The sequence below is a fragment of the Mandrillus leucophaeus genome, unplaced genomic scaffold (assembly GCF_000951045.1).
Source record: "Mandrillus leucophaeus isolate KB7577 unplaced genomic scaffold, Mleu.le_1.0 Scaffold251, whole genome shotgun sequence".
Classification (NCBI taxonomy): domain Eukaryota; kingdom Metazoa; phylum Chordata; class Mammalia; order Primates; family Cercopithecidae; genus Mandrillus; species Mandrillus leucophaeus.
Window position 1 is genome coordinate 703,033 of NW_012102599.1, and position 14,589 is coordinate 717,621.

Sequence of the window (14,589 nt, forward strand, 5' to 3'; positions counted from 1 at the left end):
GTGTCAGCACTTGAGACACAATTGTCAGGACGAGAGAGACCCAGCTGCTGACCTGGGGCGGGGTTGGGTTGGGGGAAGGCGGTGAAGGAAGTCACAGGGTCGGCCTGCTGGAAAGCAGGTGGAGAACTGTAAACCGCTGAGTAGCCCCTTGGTATATAGAGGTAATAATTTCCCAAATGTAGTAAATTGCACTTTACAACCTCACTGTTAATTTTGATCAGGGATAAGTAGAACTGATTGTACACTGTTAACTTATTGTCCTTCTCAAAAACATCGTTTTTATTCTGGGTGCCAGAGATTTGGCTTGGGTGTGGGTGTTAAGCAAGGTCCACAGTGTCCTGGAGTATCTCTCTGCCGATCTGGGGGCTCTTTCAACCTCTCTAACAGGTTTTTGTGCTAATCCTGACCGAACAGATGGAGGCAGTGGAGCCCCCTGTCACTATGGGGCAGAGGGTGACTCTACCCTCAAGCCCTGCATGAAGACCCCAGGGTGGGCACCACAGCCCTTTACAGTCACTTAGCACCTACTGCTCAACATGAGCATGCAGACCTGGTAAGGCTCAGAGAATCCCTGCAGGTCCCTGGAAATGTGGGCAGTGGCGGCTCTTCTCTCCCTCTCTCTCTCTTTTTTAAATTTAGTGGGCTTAGAGGTTTTAGCCTAATAAGGAAATTTCACACAAGATGATTTTATCCCAATTAAAAGCAAATCATAGGGACCCGGTGTGACCTAAAAAACCAGTCCTTACTGGGGAGGTCTAGTTGTGTCTAGCCTGGCTCTGTGACCAGATACCAGCCATTCCAGCCTCCTGTGGCTGCATTTCATCCCAGAAGTGAGTAAGTTGAGTGAGTGATTCAAAGGTCCCATCCAGGGGGTGACAAAGAATACTGCAGGTGGAAGAAGCTGCATGAGCAAAGGCATGGAGGTGGAAACTCAAATGAACAGAGGCTTAGGAGGTGTGTTTGAAACATGTTTGGTACCAGTGGAACTTACAGAGAAGCCAGCTGAAAGAAGGCAGGAAGAGTTGAGTGGAGCGCCATCGGTGGGAGACCCTGAGGGTTAGCAGGACTGTGTTTGTTCTGGTAGAGATTGCAGAGGAACCCTAGAAGGTTTGTGAGCAGGAGGCTGACTCCATCAGACATGTGTTTCCAGAAGATCAGGCTGTGCTGGATAGCAGGATGGATGGCAGGATGGATGTAGGGAGATGCCAGAGGCGGCAGAGGAGAGGTCTTGCTGGGGTCTGGCTGAAGCAAGTGCAGGCCCGGACCAGTGCTTGAGGTTTTGGGCTCATGGTGAGAGAATATATACTCAAAGAGCTGAGGGAAAGAGGGAATAAGGAGAAAGAAGAGCAGAAGCCACTTTCCAGGTTTTGAGCCCAGTTACCTAGAAGGCATTTGGGAAACAAGGAAGTAGGAAGAAAGGCCTATTTTAAGGAAAAGAGAATGAGCTTGATGTGGATATTTTAAGGTTAAGGACTATAAGTCTGGTGATCCTTTTTCTTTTTCTTTTTTTGGAGATAGAGTCTCACTCTGTCCCCTAGGCTGGAGTGCAGTGGCACGATCTCAGCTCACTGCAACCTCCACCTCCTGGGTTTAAGTGATTCTCCTGCCTCAGCCTCTGGAGTAGCTGGGATTACAGGCGTGCACCACCATGCCCAGCTAATTTTGTATTTTTAGTGGAGACGGGGGTTTCACCATGTTAGCCAGGCTGGTCTTGAACTCCTGACCTCAGGTGATCCGCCTGCCTCGGCCTCCCAAAATGCTGGGATTACAGGCATGAGCCACTGTGCCCGGCCTGGTGATTCTTTAAATAGGTGATTGGAAATGTTAGCGAAGTTTAGGAAAGAATTTAGAGCTGGAAATGTAGAGAAAGAAATAATCTTTCTTAGTTTTTGAGGAGTAGATGCCATCCTGAGAGAGAGAGAGAGAGACAGAGAGAGAGTGAATCAGAACACTATAAGAATCTTCTTTAAGATGTCTATGAAATGAAAGTGTTTACTAAATACATTCTAAAGGAGAGAATTACATTAGTAAGATTTCATTATCCTGCGCCTCCCCTTAAGGCTGATCTTTATTTTATTTTTTTCTTCTTGTAAATCAAGATGAAACCTTGCTTTTGAAAATGTCATTAGGATTCAGAGACTACAATTCCCACTTGGTAGAGGGAGTTCTTGTTCCTGCATTGTGGTGAATGGATCAAAGTTCAGTTCCAGTAAGTCACTGAAGCCCCTCAACATACAGTAGCGCTCCCTTGGCATGGGACAAACAACAAATCTTTATTTTTCTGAGACACAGTCTCGCTCCGTTGATCGGGCTGGAGTGCAGTGGCGCAATCTCAGCTTCCTGCAACCTCCTCCTCCCGGGTTCAAGCAGTTCTCCTGCCTCAGCCTCCCACGTAGCTGGGATTACAGGCGCCCGCCACCATGCCCGGCTAATTTTTGTGTTTTTAGTAGAGACGGGGGTTTCACCATGTTAGCCAGGCTGGTCTCAAACTCCTGACCTCAAGCGATCCACCCACCTTGACCTCCCAAAGTGCTGGCATTAAGGGTGTGAGCCAGAGCGCCCGGCCACAACAAAGCTTTGAGCACATTCCCAGCAGCAGCTCTTGGCTGGCGAAGCCAGTCTTTATCTCCTGTCAGCCTTGGTTTTGGTGTTGGTTCTCCAGAAATTCCCTGATTGTAAAATATCTGATCTCGTGAAAATGAAGTCAGCACTTAACCCCACCCCCAGAAGTTGAGAGGCCTGAAGGGGGAGAAAAAAACCCGTTTTCAAATCCTGCCTGGAGGGAACCTGCTCAGGAGGCCCTGGAAGGTAGAGGCAGGCTCTCATTGCCTGTCTTTGTTAAATAAAGCCCTAAAGCCCTAGCCTGTGGTGCTCGAACCTTTTTAAGGGATGCCTGACTCCTCAAGAATTCTGTACCATTTGAATGAGCTCTAGTGGAAAGAAAGGTCTTTGTAATATATTCAAAGTGGAAATCTTTCTTACTTAGTTTTTTTTGTTTGTTTGTTTTTTGAGACGAGGTTTTGCTCTGTCACCCGGATGAAGTGCAGTGGCACCGTCGTGGCTCACTGCAGCCTTGAACTCCCGGGCTCAAGTGAGTCCCCTGCCTCAGCCTGCTAAATAGCTGAGACTATAGGTGTGCACCGCTGTGTTGCCCAGGCTGGTCTTGAACTCCTGGGTTCAAGTACCCACCCGCCTTGTCCTCCCAAAGTGCTGAGACTACAAACGTGAACCACCACGCCCAGCCTCTTTCTTTCCCATTTATGAGAAAAGTGGAGCTGATGCCTCTTCCCTGCGACAGATTTCTAAAGGCCGCTGCCATGTCTCCCCTTCCCAAGCCAAAGGCATTTTTGCTGCCTTCCCCCAGCCTCTGTTCATGCATTTTATGACCCTTGTTGCTGCTGCTTTGAAAGTGTCCTAAAACCAAAAATGAAACTTGCTGTGTGACCTGATCAGCAAGAAGGAGGCTGAGGCTGTGACCCCTCTCTTAGTGTGAGGTTGACATTTCTCCTAATGCCCTAGGCTTTTTGTTCCTTTTCATTCTTTTGTTCTCCAGGCCATTCTGTTGGCTTATCTTGGGTTTACAGTCAATTACAATCCTTAAATCTTTTTCACATGAACTTTTGGCAAGCTGGGTCTACTCCATGGGTGCTTACCAGCTGAGGGCTTTTTTGTTTTTATTTTTTGCAGTTTATATGTAATACTTAACCTGTATCACCATGTTCTTGATGTTGGCATTTTTTTGGTTTTGTTTTGTGGGTATCTTTTTTTTTTTTTTTTTGTATTTTCATCCTATTAGCCAGTTTATTTTTGTAGAATTTGGAACTAGAAGTGATTTTAAGAGTGCTGCAGTTCATTCCCTTCAAAACTGACACAACAGCCCTGGGGAAACTGACCTGGAGTGATGGGTGCTACAAGGAGATGAGATTTTCTTCCTTATATGCTGAGAGCCAGGACAGATAAAGGTGTAGAGCAAAATGTTAGCAGAGGGTTAGGCACTGGCTAGGAATTAAGACTTGGAAACTTCGTTGTCTGTGCAACTTCATAGTGTTTCATTCTTGTCCTGTACAGTATTTCTTTGATTTCCTTCATCTGTAAAAGCAGGAAGAAAATATTTGCCATTCAGTTCTGCTTTTTAGGTATCAAATGCGAGGATACAACCTGAGGTTTCTTTCCCCGCCCCCTCACAAAGTATAGATCATTTGTTTTCCTTCCAGCCCTGGGCTCAGTACACAGATGCTTTCTCTTCACCCTTTGGGTTGGGGTTTTCTCCAGGTTGGTGCTGATCATATGATAAAGCTCAGCACAGAAGGCCTTCAGGTCCAGTACCCTGGCCTTGACCTCCCCACACGCCATCTTATCTCACCAACTTTTGCACCAACGCCCGGTAAACCGTTACATGGGTCTCCTTGGAGGCCTTGGCCACAGCATCCCCATGTTCTGAGAAGTATTTGGAAATGGTTGTGTGGAAGGCTTCCACTTTGGTCTTGACGGCATTCACCCTCTCCAGCACCATCTCCTGGATTACTACCCCAAATCATTTCCATCCTCAGTCTTGGGGATCAGGTGCTGGATCCATGTGATCGTCAGCATGCATTTCTCTTTGAGAATCCAGACTTCTGGTGTAACCATGGCAAGCAGCGACAACCTTCTCATTCCCAGGGAGAAATCCACACTCAGGGACTTCTTTCTTCTCCTGCTTCTCTGTTTCTTCCTCATCCTTGGGTGGGGGTTCTGGATTGGAGATGTCCAGTGGGGCCTGGTGGGAGGTCAAGCAGCTACAATGAGAGAATCGTTTTGCAAGGCCTGATGCGGGTATGTGATTTTCTGTGGCAAGAATCTGTAGAGGAATTCCTTGCCTTCTTGGGAAAGCTCTTGCCTGAAGACACGTACCTGGGTGCGGGCCTCCCTGCTCAGGCACCCACCACAAGGCTTGGCCGTGTGGCTTCAGTTGCTGGATCTCTGGTCTTCTGGCCAGTTGCCTGGGCCTTCACATTCACAGCCTGAGTTTTATAAACACATATTGAAGTTATCTAACATTTGTAACTCCGAGAATGCCAAGGAGCAATGAATAGTATTGTTATTGTGACCCTTGGTGTCGTGTGCAGTCTAAAATATATAAAGTGGAAAATAGATTAGACTACTTTTAACTAATATCCTTTATTGGCAAAAGTTCTGATTTGCCTGTTGATCAAAATTAAAGAAAAGGAATGGTTACTTGGTGAGTGTAGTTTATTTCAAGAACTGAAGTGGTATGAGAGGAAAACCTGTTTCTACCACTGATCAGAATGAAGATCTGGGTTCTTGAACACATGTGATAAGTTTTACTCAAGAATGCAGTTAGTGCTGTAAAGCTAGTCTGGCATATTTTAAAATTGTAAATAACCGATAGTTATAACATATGCTCAGAGCCCTTTCCTGTGATTGAGCCTGGCACTCATGAATTAGTGTAATTTTCTATTCATTTGGAAATGTGTAAATTTCTATTCATTTGGAAACGACCATGAACCTCAAAGATGATGACAGGGCTGTGGCTGGGCTGCACTGTATGGTTGTGCAAGTTGGGGGCTGCACAAAGGCACCCAGCCAGTGGCACAAGCAAGGACTGAGATCCAACCCACACTTGGCTTACCAAAGTCTGCCACCCAAGGGTTTTTGTCTGTGATGGGGAGAACAGGGGTTTGACTTTTAAAGATTTGAACAAAGGCTTTGTAGATTTGAGGCATAGCCTATACTATGAATTATTTTGTTTTTAAAAAATTAATTTTGATGCTGTCAAGGTGATTCCATACTGTGTCCACATATGTAATCATTTGAATCACATTTATTTTACTGCAATTCCTGAGAAGGAACAAGAGTATTTATTTGGCTAACACACTAATGGTTTATCTAAACTCGAGTTTGAACCATCAGCTTCATGAAACAGACCAGTGCTTAGTATTATCACAATTTTAATTTAAGCTACAGATCTTCTTCTTAGATAATTATCTATGCAAATGCAGGGGCAGTCTTTTGAATATTGCTTTTAGACTGCCATCTAAAGTTTTTGGTTTCTGGGGTTTATTTGGAAGTTTGTTTTCATACTGTATTGTGCTTCCTGACTTAAAGACTTTTGTGTCTTATGTCATGAAGCATTTGGGGGCACTTAGAACTATATGCCATTTCACTTGTACATTAAAAGAGTTTTATCCTAAGATGAAGATTTTTTTCTTCTTTCAAAATGATTTTGCCCCTAGAAGTTTTTACCTAGTAGCAGTAGACGGTAACCTTGAAAAGACTAAAGTTTAAGAAAAATGTACTTTTAAAAAAATTAAAAATAACCTTTTTTATGATTACAAAAATACATATATAAGAAAAATAACTTACTGAAAAGCCCCAATACATATTCCTACTACCCAGAGACCACCACATGTAGTCCCTTCCAGATCTGTTTTATTAATAAGCACTATTTAAAGTTCTATCTCTTTTGCTGGAAATAACTAGAAGACATAATAGCTGTTCATATACATTTACTTTGTTTTTTTTTAAAGATAATTTTTTTTGCCAGAATGCCAGAGTAGACTGGGGGTGGATGGGCGAGGGGACTATTCTCTGAGCTGCAGCGCACCCTGGTTTCACTATCTGCACAGTTTCCACATTTTGTTCAGGAATAAGATGTCCTTGATAAGAGAAAACCTGAATGAATAGATACTGAGTTGTAATCTGTATTCAGATTTCTGTATTTTTTTTTTTTTTTGGTCACAGTGGTTCTGCCATCTCCCACTGAGCTCTCCCAACCTTTCCCCATCCTCAGCCCTCACCTGTCACATTCAGTTACCACTTCTTGCCAGCTTTACCTTCTAGATAGTTCTTGACTTCATCCTCTCCTCTCCTTTTGTATTGCCACTGCCCTAGGTGAGAGCGTCCCTTCTCTCTCCTCAGTTGCTTGTCTGTTCTTTCATCATGATGTATTCACTCTGGGTGTGAGGTGCAGTGCCAGGCACTGGGTTACAAGGCCCCTGCCTCCAGCAACTGTCTCTTTGGGGGTGAAGGCAGGTGAATGAGCCATCGCCACTTCATCCTCCTGCCTGTCACCCTTCCTTTGCTGTTTTGTCCATCAAGCCCATTCTCTCCCCAGCAGCCCTGGGAATCTGTTGGAAATGCAAACCTGGCCAAGTCCCCACCTGGCAGGCCTCAGCTGTCTCAGTCTCAGCTGTTTGCTGGCAGCTGGGTCAGGCTGTCGTGGGCCTCCTCCACACCTCCCACCTCGCCTGCCTCCCCTGACCAACCGGGCCTCCTCGCCCTTAGGTGGTTTTCTCTGCCCCTCCGCTCCTGACCTCCCCTCTGTGCACGTGGTCAGTCTCCTTGCCTCTGTTGCCTTGCTTTCTAAATCATGTTATTACCTGTCTGTCCCCACTCTTCAACCCAGTGCACGGCACAGTTTCTGACCTGATAGTCTGCCTTCTGTAAAATGGAAATGAGGGTATCTTCCTCAGATTGTTGGTGTGAGGATTAAATGAGATATAATCCACAGAAAGCATGGCCTCTGGCACACAGTGGGCCCCGATAAGTGGTATTGATGCCTGAGATATTGTGTTAACTTAAATGACCGGGTTGAAGAGAAGGTGTCAGAAATTTAGGTTCCCCTGTGTGTATTTGATTATATAAAATATTGTTGGTCACACTTTCCCTACATCATATTAGGTAAAAATTAGAAAGTGAAGGCTTTTCCATCCGGCACAGTGGCTCTTGCCTGTAATTCCAGCACTTTGGGAAGCCAAAGCAGGTGAATCACTTGGGAAGTCAGGAGTTCAAGACCAGCCTGGCCAACATGGTGAAACCCTGTCTCCACTAAAAAAACAAAAATTAGCTGGGTGTGGTGATGGGCGCCTGTAATTCCAGCTACTCCAGAGGCTGAAGCAGGAGAATCGCTTGAACCTGGGAGGCAGAGGTTAGTTACAGTGATCTGAGATCAAACCACTGCACTCCAGCCTGGGCAAGCGAGACTCCATCTCAAAAAAAAAAAAAAAAAAAAAAAAAGAAAAGGAAAAAAAAAAAGTGGAAGGGTTTTATGTTTTTTTCATGTTTAACCTGCATGTTGTAGGTAAAGTTTACTTGCAACACTTTGGTGTATTTTCAAGTAAATATATTTAATCGGAGTGAATTGCTGTTATATTATGCATTTTACACTTTTTGAGAAACAGAAACTGCCTCACACATTAAAGTGTGTGTGTTAAGCAAATACTCTGATGTAGACCTTCAGGGTACACAGAAAGGAATCAAACAGCATCCTGTCCCCAGCGTGTGGTATAGGGGAAGGACTCAGGGCCGTGGCCGGTGTTACAGCAGAAGACCAGGTGCCCTCAGGACCCGAGAGAGCAGGCCTGTGGAGGAAGGAAGGGGAGGAGACATTTGGGCTGGATCTGGAAGAACCTGTAGACACTAGTGGAGGAGAGTCAGTGGAAGAATATTCTAGAGGGAAAGGCTTTGCCCACTTGCCTGCAGTGGTTGTCAGAAGTGAGCTGCAACCTGATTAAGAGTTTCTTGAAATGAGATATCAAAGGTATTTATTGGGTATGCTTTTCTTGTTTTTCCATTGGGAGTGATAATATCAAGTTGACAGTTGAAAATGCTTTTCCATCTGTTTCTGTATTGGACTGAGTTGTTGTGTTCCAAAGACTAGCTAGGCAATAAATCACATCACACTAAAATTGAGTACTTGTAACATTTGAAAAGATTGTAATGTGCTGGTATTGATGAAGAATTTGTAATGTGTAGAAATTAATTCCATTATTCTAACCAATGAACACTTGAATTTTGCCCCATTAGAATTTGCTCTTCATGTTGATTTTAATTTCTTTGATGACTATAGCATCTAGCGAGGCTTTCTCATTTTCAGGTGGATTTGTTTGCACTGTAATGGTGGGGCTGGCTTTATTGCATTATTCATATATGCAATACATATGCACCATGGTCCCAAGACATGACTCGTGGTGGTGGTGACTGTATTTTTGAGATGTAGCTGACACCTCCCATCCCCTGGACTTCCTTTAGTTCACATCTTTATTTTCACTCACCAGTAACTGAAAGTCTAATATTTTCTTTGATTTTGAATGTAGTCAGCAAACCCAGTAGCATTACAGATGGAGTATCCCTTATCCGAAATGCTTAGGACCAGCAAGTGTTGTAGGTCTTGGACTTTGGAATATTTGCATTGTACTCACCAGTAGAGCATCCCAAATCTGAAAATCCAAAATGCTCCAATGAGCATTTCCTTTGAGTGTCATGTCGGTGCTCCAAAGTTTCCAATTTTGGAGCATTTAGATTTTGGATTTTTGGACTAGGGATACTCAGCCTGTAGCAGTTCCTGTGACTATAACATCAATAAAATCACAGTACCATGATCTGTTTCTACTCTAAACACTTCTGACATCAGATGTGTCAGAGTTTTCCCTACACCAACAATCACTTCTCTGATTCTCTGGTCACCAACTGTGTCTCCAGTGATCAGTTAAATTCTGACACTAACTACCTGAAGTTAGCACAGACCCCACAAGTTAAGGGCTCAGTCTCACAAGACTGCCCCAAGACACCCACTGACCTGCTATAAATCAAGTTCCCACGACCTCCTCCTCAGGGTCAGTCATTTGCTAGAATGGCCCACAGAACTTAGAACACTCTTTATTTACATTTACTGGTTTATTATAAAGAATACCACTCAAGGCCGGGCGCAGTGGCTCACGCCTGTAATCCCAGGACTTTGGGAGGCCGAGGCAGGCGGATCACGAGCTCAGGAGATTGAGACCGTCCTGGCTAGCATGGTGAAACCCTGTCTCTAATAAAAGTACAAAAATTTAGCCAGGCGTAGTGGCGGGCGGCTGTCGTCCCAGCTACTTGGGAGGCTGAGGCAGGAGAATGGTGTGAACTTGGGAGGCGGAGCTTGCAGTGAGCCGAGATTGCGCCACTGCACTCCAGCCTGGGTGACAGAGCAAGACTCCGTCTCAAAGAAAGAAAGAAAGAAAGAAGGAAAGAAGGAAAGAATACCTCTCAAGAATAGCCAAATGGAAGAGATGTGTAAGGCAAGGTATGGGATGGAGTTTCGGGGTGTTTGGAGCTTCCATGCCCTCTTTGGGCCTGCCATCCAGCAACACCTCGATAAGTTCATCAACCCAGGAGCTTCCTGAATCCCACCATTTAAGAGTTTTTATGAAGGTTCCAGTATGTGAGCATAATGGATTAAATCATTGGCCATTGGTAACTAATTCACCTTTCTCCCCTCGCAGGAGATAGGGGTTGAGGAGTAGGGGAAAATCCCAACTCTCTAATCACAAAGTTGTTTACTCTGGCAGCCAGTGCCAATCCTAAAGCTATCTAGGGCCCAAAAAGAGTCACCTCATTAGCATGAACTTAGGTACAGTTGATAGGGGCTTATTCTGAGTAACAAAAGGCATTCCTAGTATTACCCAGTTCCCTCAGGAAATGCCAAGGGTTTTAGATGCTCTTGTGTCAAGACCAAATAGTTCTTATTATATCGTGATATCACGTCAGTTATTTTCATATGCCTTACAGTTTTACATACCTCTCAAATACTGTATGTGCTCATCCTTACTTTGAGTTATGGTAGGTTATTGACTTGCTGCTTGATCTTGTGAAATATGGCAATAAGCACTTAGTACTATATCATAATTATTAGTATAATTCCCTTTCAGCATAATCGAGTCTTTTGCCATCCCTTGTGTTCTAATTTATGCATTTGAGAACTTTATTCTGCAGTGTCCATAGGCTTCACCAAGCTGTGAGAGGGGTCTATGGCACAAAAAGTTGAAGAATCTCTGCGTCAGTCCCTGGGGTGTGCTGGTTAGAGAGCATGCCTGCATTCGTTCAGGATTGGTAGGAATGTGGGGTATGTAATTGAGATGCTGTCTCTCACCTAAGACTAATCCCATATAGTCAGCAGCACACAGTTTAACAAAACCTCAGTCGCTCTTGTGGGCATTGTAATATATACCCACCATAAAAAAGAAAGGGTTAAACTGCATTCTCTGTAGGCTTTGAAAAAATATACTAAGCAGTTCCCATCCGAAAATATTTAAAATAAAAATAGCCAGACACAAAGTCTTCAGCTGTCTAGAAAATATCTTACAATACAAAAGGAATTACTACCCGTGTTTCTGGTTTACTATTTTTACAGCATCTGTTTCTTCTGCAAATATTTGTTGTATGCCCACTATACTCAGGCATTGTATTGGAGATTTACAGATTTATGGTGGTTTTCTCTTCTAAGACCTATTTGAAATACGTCTTCCTCGTTACTTAAAAACTTTGAAGTCATTAGGTCATTTTGCATTGCAATCATTTATACATTGAACAGACTTATTGAATACTTGCAGTATGCTGGACAGTGTACTCGGCACTTTGTCCTACATAAGTAGCAAAATAGATAGCAGTCCTACTCTCTGGGAGTTGACCTTTGAGTATTTAGGTATTTTGTGCTCTGAGGCTTAGAGGGCTGCCTTGATGTGCCATAAAAACTGCTTGACGCTCTTAAAAATTATGGGTGGCCATTAGTTTAGACCGAGCTCCTAACACACCAAACGAAAATGGAGTCACTCATGCTAAAAGTGATGTAATCAAACTGAAATGTTAAGAAAGCAGATGGATTCCAGAACAGACCAGTTTTTCCTGAAAACAGGAGATTCCAGTCTACCTGAGTCAGCGTAGCAAGGAAGTCCCTTCTGCTTTATTTAGCCCTTACAGAAAAGTACCCTGAAGTAACCTGATGTTAACCAGTCAGCTTTTTCTATTCTGTTTCTTTGTTTTCATCTTCCAATACCTACTGTTCTGCCATTGCCTTTTGGGAGCTTTCATTCAATTTTGTAGAATGGAGTCTGCCCTGATTGATGAATCGTGAATAAAATACAATTAGATCTATAAGTAAATTTGTTGTAATTGCGTCTTTTGATACCACTCACAGACCTTGTGTATTTTGTAAGGTAGTGGTTTTCCCACTCTGTTCCTGTGCGTGTTTATGATGTCCAGGGCTGGCAGAAGGAAGGAGAGGGGCATGTTCTGTGTCCTCAGCCCCATTTAATCAGAACATTCATACTCATATATTTGAAATTGCTGGAAAGTTGAGGGTGGGGTGAGATGGAGAGTTTTGTTGCCTACAGGGTGTTTGGAAATTTGGTCAAGGTTTGAACATGATTGGCATTATCTATTGCCTGCTGGTATGATAGAAATTATTTTTGTCATTTATTGTTCGTTCTGTACTGAAAGGTAGATGGAATAATAGCAAGCTTGTTGCCTCTAGGTACTGTTATTTTAATAAAGTTGGCAGTCAGGTTTGGTGGCTCACGCCTATAATCCCAGCACTTTGGGAGGCTGAGGTGGCAGGATCCCTTGAGCCCAGGTGTTTAAGACCAGCTTGGACACCATGGTGAAAACCCATCTCTACAAAAAACAAAAAAGCTAGCCAGGCATGGTGGCATGCGCTGGCAATTCCAGCTACTTGGGAGGCTGAAATGGGATAATTGCGCAAGCCTGGGAGGTTGAGACTGTGGTGAGCTATGATTGTGCCCATTATACTCCATTATACTCCAGCCTGGGCAACAGATCAAGACCCTGTCTCCAAAAAAAAAAAAAAAAAAAAAAAAAAAGAGTTGGCCTTTCCTTACCTTACAAACATCAAGGTAACAGCTAGCATTTATTGGGAGCCATTATAGGCCAGGCTCTATGCTAAACTTTCACATTCAATATTTAATTTTATCCTCAAAATGACCCTCCAAGGTAGCTGGTAATGTCTCATTTTAATAGAAGAGGAGCCGAGTTCTTCGAGCTCAAGTGGCTTGCCCAAAGCAGCGCTTGCAGCTTATTTCAGCATTCCAAGCTACAGAGTTCCCCCTAGGTTCTGTCAGCATCACAGATTCGTGGCTTCAGCTGCCTAGCAGTTAGGGCTGACTTTCTCCTGATAGTTGTGACCAGCAGCGGGAGTTCATCTCTACCTTTTTAAAGGTTGTTCTGTTTTAATTCCTGCTCCAGATCCCTGGCTCCCTCCGAATGGAATGTTTGTGATCTGGTAAGCAGTATTGGGCTCACTCTCATTTTTGTACTTGCCTCCCTCCCTCAACCTGCACACACTAAACAGTTTTCTTAAACTGAAATGCAATTAGCAGTCCTGGCAGTTTATGCAGAGGTTGGGATACTCATCACACATTTACCAAAATGCTTTAGTATTGAGCAGAGTGCCTGATGGATCCTGATTATGCTTAAAAAAAAAAAAAGAAAGAAACTTTGTACTTTGTTTTTGTACAGTGTTTGCAGTTAATGAAATCTATGCCTTAATTACCTATCAGAAAAGAATGAGATGGTTCTAATATGGGTTCTAACGAAATATGCGCTTGATGATAAAAGTTAGTTCAGAACACTATGATCCCACTTAAAAAAATTGGTAAAAGAAATTACCATTAAGTATACACAAAGAACTACACAACAGAAAAACCAGATTGTTAACTGTAGATGTTTCCAGGGATAATGGGCAACTTTATGTTTTCCTGTTATGTGGATGTGTATTGAACTAATTTTTAGAAACCGAAGATAATTAAAGAGTGCATTCTGCAGCTGTGTTCAAAAAGGATAGATTATTGAAAAGAGGTGAAACGTGAATATTTGTTTTCCTTGGTTCTTGAGGTTGGCCCTTTTATGCCTCAGGATGCCTCAGCAGCAACTTAACGAGCCCAGCAGAAGGGTCTGACCTGGCTCCCTGGCAGCGAGGGGGAGGGAGAAAGCAAAGTGTTCTCCTTGCATCTCCCCCGCCTTTCTGTTCAGCAGTAACTGTCTTGCAGCTTCTTGGTTATGAAATGATTGACCTTTCTGTTGAGTCTAACAACACCTCTACTGGTGCTGGTTTGGATTGGAGGCCCCAGGATGCAGAAAAAGGGTGTATGTAAGAGGAGGGCGCTCCAGAGATGTAAATGTGTGCTTTGTTTTCCTCTTAAAGCAAGAGGATAGGGAAGGGAAGAATGCAAGAGCAAAGCTTAACATTTTTCAGTAGTTGCACCAGTTCTGATAAGCTGATCTCGCTTGTTGTGGTTTAAATACACAGAGTAAGATTGTAAGGTGCTGGCTGTCTGGGGCTAGTTCTGCCTGGATCTTGGGTATTGCACATTATGTGAGAATTAAGGTTATGATTTGATTTGAAAGACTAGGCTTTTTGCAGCTTCAGTAGCAAGTGTTCAGCGATGTTTTGCTTCCCTGGTGTTTATGTCTGGGTGTGCTTGTGATCCCCCAGCCTGGCTTCTGAGGTAGCAGTGCAGCCTTCTGGGGGACATCTCTGTTTCTTGTGGCTTCTGGCCTGAGCCCCGTACAGAGAACTTTTCTTTTCTCCTTAGTTCCTCTGAGGGAGGAAAGCCTTATCTTTTACCTTAGAAATGAAGTCCTGCCCTCAGAGATCTGGTTAAAACCCAAAAGATTCCTTTGCTATGTTTTCCATTGAGGTGGATTCTGTTTATAGGTAAGCAAAGCTGGCTGTGAACCCCAGAGAGCGGGCAAGGCCATGTGACGTCTCAGCAGCCCCAGTCACTGGGGAGTGACTCCAGTCCCACTGCCAGGGAACTG

The 14,589-nt window shown here is 43.8% G+C and overlaps 1 protein-coding gene and 1 pseudogene across 3 annotated transcripts in view; one reads left to right on the forward strand and one right to left on the reverse strand.

Annotated features, from left to right (window-relative positions):
- TBC1D1 (TBC1 (tre-2/USP6, BUB2, cdc16) domain family, member 1) overlaps nucleotides 1-14,589 on the forward strand; it is a 247,014-nt gene that overhangs the window by 93,012 nt on the left and 139,413 nt on the right. The window lies entirely within an intron of this gene.
- LOC105542157 lies at nucleotides 4,223-12,042 on the reverse strand (annotated as a pseudogene).